Source organism: Chelonia mydas, chromosome 9 (genome assembly GCF_015237465.2).
Source record: "Chelonia mydas isolate rCheMyd1 chromosome 9, rCheMyd1.pri.v2, whole genome shotgun sequence".
Taxonomy (NCBI): domain Eukaryota; kingdom Metazoa; phylum Chordata; order Testudines; family Cheloniidae; genus Chelonia; species Chelonia mydas.
The window spans coordinates 45,974,844-45,988,415 of NC_057855.1; the positions used below are offsets into that span (position 1 = coordinate 45,974,844).

A 13,572-nucleotide genomic window follows, 5' to 3' on the forward strand; every position below is an offset into this window, starting at 1 on the left:
AGTGAGCAACATGCACCTGGTGTTTGAGACTGTGATCAAAATGACAGGACGGAAATCCTCCCAGCCAGCAGCTCATTCAGCTGATGACTGACTGTGTTTATACATGTCTTCATACTTTTTGTGAGCGACAGTCTTGCAACCCATGTTCTGGGAATACATACATTTTGAAACTTAAATCTCACACAATATAATAGAAATGACATCAAAAGCTTGATGTAAACTCACAAAAGCAGGAAATTCAGAGTTAAAGGTGGAGTCTCAGCTTATCCCTTTGCCTCAGATAGTACAGTATCTAAACTATATATAATATTCGCACTTTGTGAGAGAAAGAGATGCATACACATAACAAAAGCCATGAAAATCGCAGCTACGGAGTAAATCTCCATACTTGACTTGTGTGGATATTGCAGGTCTTCAAAGAGTGGGATACACTGATATTTTGCATGTGTGGACACACTCTAAGATTACCCCCACTGTAAAGAGACCAATGATACATGGTCAAAAGGGATGATCAGGAATGGAGCTATACCATGTATCCTGAAATGCCCTGGCTCTTATGGCTTATACTAGATATTTACTGTATAGTATTGTTGCCTTGTCTTAACTTCTAGTTTATTCACTCCATCTGCCATGTAGATGGGGCATCTAACCATAAAACAATGACCGAACATGCTTTATTGATGGGCTTGCTAATAGGACTTTACAATGAGGCTTTTTTCAGTGGGTTGGGATTTGTTACGTTTGGACCCACCCTCGAGGGAGGGGGGGCACATGGGTAAACAATAGTAAGCTGTAATAGAAAAGTTACTGAGTTGGGCTTCCTGTTTATTGGCATGTCACAAAGAATTTAAGGTATAAAAGAAACCTGCATTGATTCAAAAAAATCCCTGTTTGCCCCTTGCCTCTTAAATTAAATTATAAGAAATAATTCAACAAGTGCATTCTTTAGATATAAAGTAGCCAGCCCATGTGTTGGGTGATTATCTGGTGTGAACGGACCTCAAACACCCTTAAAGTGGCTCGCGAAGGATCAGTAATGGTTCTGACTTGTGCACAGTCAGTCTGTGATGAGTTATTAGTGGACAGGGCTGTATTTTATCCTGTGTGTCTGGTTGATTTTGTGTTTTGTGATTAACTCTGTTGATAAGGTATCTTGCTAAGGCCACTGAGAAGAGGCTGTCGTGTAGAGGAAATCTTTCATGCTGGTGGTCTTTGAAATCTTGACAGCTGTAAAATCCCATTGTTTATAGTGTTCCTGTTCAGTCTTTCTGCAAGCAATGGAGAAATCTGGAGATGAGTGTTTGCTGTTTATAAATTCTCATAAAATAAAACAAAACAAAAATCTCCAGTCAGAGGGACGGTGGCACTTTTAGCTGATGATGGGAAAATCCATGGAATGATCATGTGGTATTGGGAAGATACGCTTTCAGACCTGTCAGATACTAAATTGAATTGAGTGCACAGAAAAGCTGATTTCCTTTAGCCACATTTGGTCTGTTGCATGGTCACAGATGGTCTTGAGTCAGCTGTTGTGTCAGAGGGGAGAAGCATCACACTTCTCTGAAGTGGCTGAATGTCATTGGAAGCTAAGTTGAAGTAGGGCTATTTCAAAGGTCTATTGGTTTGCTCTTTGCTCATAGTCACCATGCTTTTTGAGCTGGGTACGTGTGATGGCAGCTGAATAGGAGCTGGTTCTGTTGCTTTGACTTCATAGGAAATCCAATGTGCAGCATCTCAGAGGGGAACGATGTTTGGCACAAGAGCTGGATACAATCTACTGAAACATAAAATTTAGCCTTCCTCTGCATGTGTCAGTAGAAGAGGTTTAAACTGATCAGCTGCAGATTAGTATTGTTGCTGAACAACCTGATCATCGGTAAAGGCAGGTAGAAGGATGCATGTGTTTTGCTTTGGCTGCTTCAGAGAGAAAGGGCTAGTTCCTCGTCCATTGTCAGTTGGAGAAGTTCCATTGCCATCAACAGCTATGCCAGTTTACACCTGCTCAGGATCAAGCCCGTACATTTTATAATCAAATTAGGTGCTACTCTTGGCAAGAGACAATGTTCCAAAAGCAACCCTCAGTACTGCAAAGGTTGACCATTCAGTGGCTACTTTGGGCGGCATATTGCATGAATGCAGACTAGCATGGGTCATTTGTATGGATGTGGTTATTAGCATGAGAGTAGTCCAGTAATTTTTGCTTTAGCACAAATTTATTGTTGCAACTCAAATAGGAATAGAAAGTGGCAGGTTCATATTAGAAGTACAGGGGGTTACAGTCTGTCCCCTGTAAATAATGCTTTCAACACTACTTAGCGGGATGCAATGCAGCCTTGACTTATTCTGCCTACTTATTCTAATGTAAATAAAATTGTGGGAAATAGCACTTGCGTGTCTTGCAATTTCAGTATCTGCTGCTGTTTTAAGGAAATGTCAATTATGGTTCAGTGAAGCTGCTTTGGTGCTAAGGTTGTAGTGACTTGAAGCTAAAGTCAGATTTCACAAAATCCCCACCTTCTTCTTCTGTTTCAATTACGGTGACCAGACAGCAAATGTGAAAAATCGGGACGGGGGTGGGGGGTAATAGGAGCTTATATAAGAAAGACCCCAAAATCAGGACTGTCCCTATAAAATCGGGACATCTAGTCACCCTAGTTTCAATAACTGTTACCCTTCAACAGCTGCAAAGGTATCAAACTAGTGTAAGCAACAGTTGCAGGGGATAATGATAAAGAGACAGGCTTGGTCAGGTTTATCATACTGAGCAATATCCTTTCTCTTTGAAACTGCTTACAGGCATTTGGTTGCTGACCAAGATACCTATTCTACCCAGAACCCTACTGGAGCAGTTGGAACCAAAATTCTCAGCGCGATGTCTGTATTTCATGGTTCTGAATCCACATGCCAAGTTGGGCAGGCTTCAGAGAAACAGGACTCTACCATTATTGCAGTGACCCCTCCGAATTGGGCACCTTCCCTTGGTAGGGCAGAGAAACATGGATAGACCAACTGCCACTGCTCATGGGAGAACCTTTTTATCTCTTCTCCAAATAATAAATGCAATAAAAAGCATCATTGGTTGCTTTTCTTCCTCTGGGCAGCAGTTGAACGGCAATTACTTTTACTTTTTTCATTGGGGGGAAGCATATCCCCCCATTTCGATGTTACTGATTTCATGCATGTAAATAAAGATGTTTGTTTACTTTTGTTATAAGGTCCTGTGCCTCATCCTGTTCCTGCTGAAGTCAGTGACAAAGCTCTCACTGTTTTCAGTGGGAACAGGGCTGTTAGCTAGTAGTGAACAGAAGCTCCTGTAATCAGACTGGTCTGTAACAGTGAAAAGAATGCACACAGCCAAGGAAGTAAAAACAACCCACAGAAGTATGGAAAAGCAGATTACAAAAGCACCCTAATATTAGAGCAGTGCTATCTGGAAGTAATTTTAGGGGGAAGTAACAATAGTAGTTGACTTTCAAAACATGTAGAAATCAGTGAAAAATACCAAAGGCCATGAAAATATCCCTCACTGTGGAAGGAACAGCTTCCTTTAAAATAATAACAACCCCGCTCCCCCACCCCCAAATTGGGCGAGCATTTTGAAACCTTCTAGTGTGATCTGAGAAATTATACAAGCACAGGTTCTGGCTTTCTCATTTCCCCGGGGGTGCTTAACCCCCGCTCCGCCCCCTCCCTGAGCACACCCTGCCCTTGCACCGCCCGCTCTGCTCCCTCCTTCCAGCGCCGGGTGGGAGGCGCTGGGAAGGAGGGGGAGGAGCTGATCAGTGGGGCTGCCAGTGTGCAGGAGGCGCTGGAGGGGAGAGGGAGGAGCTGATTGGCGGGGCCCGCCGGTGGGTGCTGAGCACCCATTGTTCGTTTTTGTTTTTTAACATAAGTGCTCCAGCCCTGGAGCACCCGCAGAGTCAGTGCCTATGGATACAAGTGCTGCAACATCAACATGATGTAAATGGGAGGAGGTGTGGTCTCTAGATCAGTTGCATTTTCCTGGAGGAGAACTTTCTTTTCCCTTCCCTTCCGCTCATTTGTGTGTCAAGCTCAGTAGCTGACCAGTTGGGAAAAGCTGGCTGTCTTTTGGTGGCTGCAGTCCTGCAGTGAGACCAATGTGGGTCTCTGAAGCCAAGGCAGCTCCGGGCAGGCACAGGAGGCCACGTGTGTGGCCCAGATTCTGCAAACACACACATGTACATGCTTAACTTTACTCCTGCAAATAGTCTTATTAATGTCAGTGGTACTGCTCACCTGAGTAAAGGTAAGATGTGTCCAAGTGTCTGCAGGATTTGGGCCTAAGTCCCTCCACACCCCTTCTCCCAAAATACCCCTGATACCAGGGAAGAGAGCAATTGGCATTCTTCCCAGTGGTGGAGACAAAGAACATCATTTCTGCACTGCACATAGTCATGTCCTTTCTCTTTCTTTCCTCCCCATCTCATGCGATAGTAGGACTCCCACACGTCACTCCGTTGACATGGGAGCACCATGGGTACATAGAACTTAGACCTCAAATTGCCAGTTAAATTTCTTTAGCGAAAAACACACCCATTGCAGTTGACAACCTAGATAGCTTTATCTTCACCTGACCATTCACAGTATCATGTTGAGGAGTGTCTCTGACTGCCCACCCAGCCTCTGGTCTTGTTCCACAAACCAGGTTCAGTTATGATCTGATCAGGGTCTGGTTGAAGGAATTCAGAAAGCAAAGTGGATTGCTTGGCAGGTTGTTTCCCTGAAATCTTTTTCTGCCTTACAGCTCTTTTGTCTTTCTGATGGTTGAAAGTGCTGGTGGAGGAGGGGAATAACCTGGAAGCTTTGTGCTTGGCTTGGACAAGTGAGGAATGGCACCAAATATTTGCCTTATTTTAATTTGCCTTTTACAGGAACATTTCTAAAAACAGAACGGATCTTCAGCTCTTAGATTTGTGCTTCTGCAATGTTCAAATGAAATCATCCAGCCCTGACATCTGTAATTGAATTTAGAGGGTGAGGGAATTTCTGACCCCCATGCCTTTCCCCTCTTCCCCCTTATTATAGTTGTAATTTTTAAAAGATGTGTATTGTCCAGTTATTGCATTAAACCTGTAACAACTAACCTGATCAGTGCTGAAATCTTTCCTTTACTTCCTTTCGGTCTAATTACATGTTGTTATACCCTTGGAGTGAGGGTGAGTTAATATCTGGGTGAGTTAGTACTTAGGACACCAAGGATAAGCCATTATGCATTGTGTGGAAGACAAGACAGTAAGGATCAGGGAGTTTTGCAAGCTCCAATCAATCCTCTTCTCCCCCCGTCCCCCCCCCCCCCGCCATCACCCAAATGATTTTTACTTAACAATGAGCTGGATGCTGTAAGCCTAGGATTAGAAATCATATGCACAGAGTGTGAGGGTTTTTTTGTCTTGGGGAGTTTTGATATATTTTTTTTTCTTTAAGGAGGAAATCCAGTCCTCCATTGAGGGGCCCCTCTGCTGTGCAACTGGTGTGCTTCCACACTGGGAGAGCATGTTGGGGTTGCATAAGCCATATGAAGGCTCTGTGCAGCTGGGGTTGGGAGCAGATTCAGAGAAGGGATGGGAGCAGGGCTGCTAGTAGCCTATTGGCTGTTTCCCTTTGCAGATGTAGGGGTGCGTGTTGTATGGGAGCTATTGCTGACTCGAGGCACCCATAGTAATTATAGTATCGGGGGTAGCCGTGTTAGTCTGTATCCACAAAAAAAACAAGGAGTCTGGTGACACCTTAAAGGCTGGTTTCAGAGTAACAGCCGTGTTAATCTGTATTCGCAAAAAGAAAAGGAGTACTTGTGGCACCTTAGAGACTAACCGATTTATTTGGGCATAAGCTTTCCTTGTTGGTTTTTATAGTACTTTATAGAGTGACACCTGAGCTACTCTGTTGGCTCGATGGGAAGGATTCCTCACTTCTGGTACCCTTTGGAGATCATGAGGGTCTAGCCCACTACTTGGATGATGGGTATTGATTCTCAGGGTTCAAGTCTGATCACCAGTGCTACACTGATAGCTCTGAAGATTTAAAGTCTCTTTTTTTTATCCAGAGCCAGGGCATCCGCAAAACAAGCTTCCTCAGCAATATTTTGGAGGAACCTCTTGTATAGGTGAGAGGATTTCCTTTTATGTGCCCATTCAGTCCCTGGAGCCTCTAGTCATTGGGGTGCTGTTGTAGACAAAGAACTAGACTGAGCCCACAAACTGAGTAATTGTTAAAGACTACTACAGTGCGGTAGAGTTGTATGCTATAGAAAAGTACAGTTCTGCAAGGCTGCACCTTACCGTGTCCCAGAAAAACTGAATTTGCACTGTGTGCTCTTGGATTTGCACTTTCCTGTTCTCAGTCCTCACTAGAAAATGGCAGAACCAGATCTGTGAGTTCAGTGATGCCTGGCAAGCTGTTGGTGCCCTAGATGGGTATTTTGTCTACCTTTCCAACCTCCGTATAATCTGCGTTTGAAATGGCAGGTAGTACCGTGATGGTGGCTGTCATTCCTGGAAATACTGCTTTTTCTTTTATCTGTCTCCCCGTGCAAAATGAAATTGATTCACACTGGCCAATGTGTTGTCCTCTCTCCCTCCCCCCGCCTGCAGTGTGTATCCATAACCTCCCAGGGTAGATCTGTCATTGCACACAATGTGATCATAGATACTAAGGTCAGAAGGGACCATTATGATCATCTAGTCTGACCTCCTGCACAACGCAGGCCACAGAATTTCACCCACCCACTCCTGCGAAAAACCTCTCACCTATGTCTGAGCTATTGAAGTCCTCAAATCGTGGTTTAAAGACTTCAAGGAGCAGAGAATCCTCCAGCAAGTGACCCGTGCCCCATGCTACAGAGGAAGGCGAATCTGAATCCTTCCAATCTGCCCTGGAGGAAAATTCCTTCCCAACCCCAAATATGGCGATCAGCTAAACCCTGAGCATAGAAACCATTAGCACAGCAGGTGAAATTAGATAGTGATTTTTCACAGTGTGGTAACCTAAAGGGGCTGATGAACAACATCCCAAAGTTGCCAGTGCACCAGAAGGAACATTGACTTCCAGAATTGTGTTAAATCTGCATGTTGTTATGTAGATGGCATATCTGCCTACCACAGTCAGGCTGTTCAAAGCAAAAAATGAGTAGGTTGGTTTCTATAGAGTCCTTTCTTTAGAAGGAGCTCCCGTGTAGCATTGCATGTATTCTTTCTTCCTTTGGAAGCAGAAAGAGTCATGAATATGAAGCACTGAAGTATGGAAGATCACTGTATTTCATGGCTTTGTATTCTGTAAATGAAAGATGTAAAATATTGGCTGAAGTCCTTTTCGAAACCGGATATTTTTCTTATTGACCCTGTAAATGCTTTCTAACCTTCCCTTGAGTAACCCTGAGATGTCCTGGCATTTGAGAGCTATTTATTTCAAATTTAATGTGTTAGGTTTTATCCATTTTGGCATGTTTTTAAAAAGTGCCTTTTCATCTTCAGTGTCCGTCTCTGTTGAGACTACCTTCAATGGTGTACGCGCTGCCCATTCCAGTGTTAAAGGAGACCTGGAATGATCGATGGTGCTGTAAAAGAATAATTAGTCATCTTTTCCCTGTTATCTTAAATTGAATTTTCATTCTGTGTAGTATTGACTTTTAACAGTTTATTGAGAGAGAGATTTGAGAGAGTCTGACTCTCGTCAGACAGGCTAATCAGTCAATCGCTAATAGACCTGTGTTGCTCCGCAGCCACTAGCTGATAGATTTTTCTATTGTTGTTTCATTGCGGTTGATCAGATAAGATCTTTCAGTGGCTGAGCTAAGGCATGGACAGAGGGGGGCTCACAGCTCATCAAGATCCTACTGTCTTCTCACAGGATGTGTTCACTTCATTCCTGTGTCCAACATACCTGCTGCCCACCTGCCTTAAAACTAGTGCTTAGGGAGCATAGTGATCATGGAAGGTGCTGATCTGGCTGCAGACTGAACTCCTCTCTTATTACCCATAAAACAGTTAGAGGTTGGGAAACAGTAGGGCATGTTTCCTCATCCCATCACACCAGTGTGCCTCAACCCTGACCTGAGAGGAACATTATGGGGCTGAGAGTCCACTTCTCTGCCAACCTCCACCCTAGATATGGCCGCATTTTCAGTGGCGGCTGAAAGGATTCATGCCTATTCCTTTCTCTTTAGGACCCAAAGATACAAAAAGATTTGCTCTTGTGGATGCTTGTTCCTGTTCAGGGTGCTGTTGACTTCAATAGGACTCTGAACAGGAGTAAGGGTCCATGTACGCAGATCTTTTTTGCAGTATTGGGCCTATAGTTTGTAAAGCATTTTGAGATCCTGTAATGTGGCAGGTACCATCTGACCATAACAACGGTGTGTCATCGATGGATGCCATTAACAAATAACATTAACAAATACTCCTCATTCTTATTGCTGATGCAGATTAACACGGCTACCACTCTGATACCATTAACAAATGAGTTACTGTTAGTAGGGCATGAAAGCAAAGCAAAAAGGGAGTGGTTGGTAATGCCTCCCAATAAATAGGCCTCTGAAAATAAGTGTGTGTGTTTAAGAAGGTAATAGTTTTAAGTATTTTTGGGGGGTTCTTTCTCCTAAAATATTGAGAGAAAAATTACTTTTCTTTCTTTCTTCTGAGTTACACACAATTTTCTATCAAAACCCACAATTTTCTCTTTGGGGAATGAAAGTTTTTAAAGCAGTTATTGAATGCTACATTCCCTTTCATCTTTTGGTGCTATTCACAAGTGTCTGTGAAAGCAGGTTTTGCATAGTAACTAACTGGTGCTTGCTTCACATACTCCTGAAATGTGGCAAAATGTGACTTTTTTTTAACCTTCATTTCCAGTGCATATATTATAAGAGAGAAAATATGCCACTTTTCCAAACAATGTTTTCAGTTACCTACATAAGGGGTATTTTTCATAATGTTCATAATTATAAAAATTTAAATAAATAATAATAAAGGACATTAAAAGAATGTGAAGATTGTCAAGTGAAGCATTAATGGCAGGAAATGGCAGTTAAGGTTACCTGCCCACTCTTAATTCTGCCCGCTGTGTGTATGAATTATGATACAGTCTTTAATTGCTAAACATGATCACATATAATACTCTTCCTCATCTGCTCTTTGGTAGATTTCTGCCACAATAACCCCCCTGTTTTCACCCAGCCTGAGGCTGACTACTCCAAACCTAACTGCTTATTCTATATGGACATGATCCAGCTCCCAATGAAGGCCACGGTTTTAACCATTGATTTATGGTGTGGGATCAGGGATATTGAGAAGGGTCATGGGCCCCTAAGGTGATTGTTCTCTTAGCTGACATGAGAGAGTTGGAGAAACACTGCTCTAGGTTAGGAACCTTCCCCTGCTGGAGTCTAGTCTCATTACAGTGAGGACTGCAGAGACAAAATGGGGACCAAACCCTCCTTAAGAAGATAGATATAACCTAGGTGCTCCCAATATATGAAGGGGAGGGAGGCAGCTTATATACCATATCAAGGTCTTTTTCAAACTGATATTACCCCACAACTTTGCACAGCGGTACTGTTGGGAATTGAGATTGTTCAAGTTTGGAGCATTCCTAACCCTGGAACATGGAAGGCTTTTATTACCATGTCACTCTCCTGAAGAATGAAGTTTGCAGGTAGTCTTTGTTAAGAAGCTAGCTCTTTGGAAAGTGGCATCTCCCACTAGCCCTGCAGCTGGGCTTTCTCTTTCTATTGTTATTTGAGTTAATGACTTGAAATGGATACATAAGAACATAATTCTCCCTCAATAAAGTATTTGGGGGTGAGGGTAAGGGGGAGGCGGGGACTTCTTCCAAAGGGCTGTTACTTTCAAAAGCAGGAAAATCACTGAAATCTGATGGAGACATTTGTGTGCAATGTTCAGTGCACATGATTGATCTTGTTAATTTGGGGATTGTGATATTGTCTAAACTTCTGTTCCGGGATTCTGTGGTGTTAATAGAAATCCATTATTCTTCTGTAGTTAAAAAGCGGAGGATTCCCATGCGCTCTTGTAGCACTGCTGATGGAATGCATTACCTGAGGGGGACATACCAAAAAAGACACTGGGAAAGGAACCTGATCTAAAGGAAAGGTGCTATGGTGCAGTGAGGGGAGTGCAGATAGTCACTCAGGATTAGAAACCTCTTAATGCTAAAATGAAGTTACTCCTAATCCTCTTCTTTGCTCACTTCCCTTTCATATTTTAAAATGTTCTTTTCTTAAAGGCATTCAGACTGTTTAGTTTTGCATATTAGAGGGCATGTGATATGGGGTCATCATGTGATATGGACTCTATGGACCCTTCATTAACCACATTTTATGAAGCCTTGTGTTAACCAAATGTTGAGGAAGACTAAACCTTTTGTAGCCAACTATCATCTTTCCTACTTATTTGGAATCCATTTTGTGTGTTTAAAGTCTTGTTGATACCTCATGAGAAAACGTTGAAAAACATTCCAGTCAGACATAATTGTGTGTTACTTTTATCATGTTTCTCTCCTCTCTCTGTGTGTCTGCACCTCCCCTTTAAGTTACTGGATAGCTTTTTTTTTTCTTTTTTAAAGTTGTCCTCTGTTGCTGACATCACAGCTGTGTATTGGTGATTATGATTATTGTCAAAAAGAGTATGATCTTACGTAGGGAGGAAAAAAATCTGCAAGGAGCAACCTTTTTTTGTGTGGAAATGTTCTTGATAACGAAAAAAGGGAGCTGGCAAAGGTGAAAACCAGAGAGATGTCAAAAGAGCAGTCTTTAAATAGGATGTTTTTCCAAGTGTTCTTTAAGATATCAACAGCCTTGTGAGGCCATAGGCATACAATGTACAGACTGTTCTGACCAGTTTGACCCTTGAAGAATCATCACAGCACACCTCAAGTGAGTGAAGAGAGGAGAATTTTAGTGTGAAACTGTGCGTATGCAATTCATGCTTCCTAATGCAATCTGCCCAAACATTTTTAATGTTTGAGTGTTGTTTTGAGTATTTGTACATGTTTCTACTTAAGAAGACTAGGATAGTTTTGTGCTTCACGCACAGGGCTGGTTGTGTAGATATCAGGATTCTGTTCCCAGCAGTGCCCACACTTAGCCCCAGATTTCCAAAACATGGATGCTTAAAAGATTTTGAAAACTTCTGAGCACTAGTATGTCTCGTTCTTGTCTGTGGTACTCAGCACCTTTGAAACTCCAGCCACTTATTTAGTTGCCTAAACATTGTTTTAGGTGCCTTTATTAGAAATAAAAAGGAAAAACAAAAAAAGCTCTGTTCCTCAGTTTAATCCATATTGTTCTAATCGGGAGTGTGAGGATTCCTTCATTCATGGTTTTAAATCACTTTGAGATCTCCAGGTGGAAAGCACTATGTTTAAGTGCAAAGTATTTTTTTATCTATCACTAAGCCAGGCTAAATTGTTGTAAACTATACTGATGGACTGTACCAAGCAAAATCCAGGTTGCACATCTGGGCCTCAGTCTTTTCCCTGTTTAGCTCAATGCAGGGGTGGGCAAACATTTTGGCCTGAGGGCCACAACTGGATATGGAAATTGTATGGTGGGCCATGAATGCTCCCAAAACTGGGGGTTGGCGTGAGGGAGGGGGTGAGGACTCCAGCTTGGGGCGTGGGCTCTGGGGTGGGGCTGGGGATGAGGGGTTGGGGTACAGGAGGGTGCTCCGGGCTGGGACTGAGGGGTTCAGAGGATTGGAGGGGAATCAGGGCTGGGGCAAGGAGTTGGGGTGTAGGAGCGGGTCAGGGTGGCAGGCTCCAGGTAGCGCTTACCTCAAGCAGCTCCCAGAAACAGTGTCATGTTTCCCTCTCCAGCTCCTACGCGGAGGTGCGGCCAGGCGGCTCTGCACGCTGCCCTGTCTGCAGGTGCTGCCCTATGCAGCTCCCATTGGCTATGGTTCCCAGCCAGTGGGAGCTGCAAGGGGGATGGATGGAGCAGGGACAGCTTGCGGAGCCCTGTGGCTGCCCCTATGCATAGGAGCTGGAGTGGGGACGTGCTGCTGCTTCTGGGAACCATGCAGAGTGGGGCAAGACATCAATCCCGCTCCCCAGCTGGAGTGTCTGAGCAGGGCAAGCCCCGGACCCCGCTTCCCAGCGGGAGCTCGAGGGCCAGATTAAAATGTCTGGGGGGCCAGATGTGTTCCCCGGGCCATAGTTTGCCCATCCCTGGTTCAATGGGACTACTGGTGTGTGTACATTTATCTAGGTATGTGAGTATTTGCTGGGTGTGCCCAAAGTCTGGGAACTCCGCTGTATTTAAACAAATCTCTTTGTTGTGGCATCATAGAGATGGGAGCTCAGAAGAATTTACATGTTCACTTCTGACCTGAGAGATAGCTGTTGTTCCAGAAACGTGCATTTGCAAACGCCCCCGCATGTGTGATTGGTGCTACCGGCTCCTGACATAGGCTCTTACTGTTGGCTGTGTAGATGCGGTAGTCTGAACTCTAAGGGCCTAATCCGAAGCCTGTTGAAGTCCAAAGAGAATCATTCCATTGACTTCAGTGGACTTTGGATCAGGTGCAAAGGGTATGGCTACACCACAATTGGAGGTGTGATTTCACTATCTGTAGACATAGCCAAGTTAGATTAAATCTAGTTAGTGCAAGTACCAATAGCAATGTAGCCACAGCAGCATGGGTTTAAGTGTGGGTTGTACACAAGCTCATATGAGCTGGGTTGTTGGGCAGCTAGCCCACAGTTGAAATCTGGGCTGCTACTGCTCTTGGTACATGCAGTAGCTAGATTAAAGCTAGCTCAGGTTTGTCTACACGTGCTAAAATCATACCTTCAGTTTCAGTGCAGACATACCCTAAGTGTGTGTGGGGAGGGTCTTTTCCTTTTCTTTCTTCCAACACATTACTTTTTTTTTTTAACTGCTTTTCTTTTCTCCTGTTTAACCCAGTGATAACGTGGCACTTTTAATACATGAAGAAGAAAGAAACATTGTGTTGATTAGTTAATACCCAGTCTCTCAATTGCCTGCAAATCAAATGTGATCGCTCATTTTCACTGCTCGTAGGCATTTGTTTGGTCATTTTTGTAGTGTAGTTTTGAAAAGAAAAGTTTATTTCAAGCTTAGCTTTATTGAAAAGAGAAAACACTTCAGAGACAAGTAGTCCCACAGCACCTGATGATAAATCAGCTTCAACCACAAGATGTTGACATAAGTTAGATAAAACCCACTCCATGGTCAGAGCCTGGAGTCAAAAGGAAGAGAAAATAAACGGATCCCAATAGGCCTGCTCGCAGAAGGATGACTGATAAGGGGAAAATAAGAAGCAGAAGCTTCTAGGGATCTTGGAGAGAAACAGTTTTATGGCTAAGAGATGTCTCAGAGAGGCTCTAAAAGTTCAGGAAGGAAAAATAGCTGTGTCCCTGGCTGTATATTCTCTGGATATGTTATAAGGCAAAGATCTGTAACAAGTAAACCAAGATGTTAGGTGGCAGTGCAGATATAGGAATAGAAAACAAGGGTCAAAAAGAGCCAAAGGATTGGCTCTGATTTTTTTTTTTTTTTTTTTTTTTTTTTTAATC

General features: G+C 43.3%; 1 protein-coding gene across 2 annotated transcripts in view; it reads left to right on the forward strand.

Moving 5' to 3' along the window:
• Positions 1-13,572, forward strand: part of HS6ST1 (heparan sulfate 6-O-sulfotransferase 1) — a 272,141-nt gene that overhangs the window by 43,381 nt on the left and 215,188 nt on the right. The window lies entirely within an intron of this gene.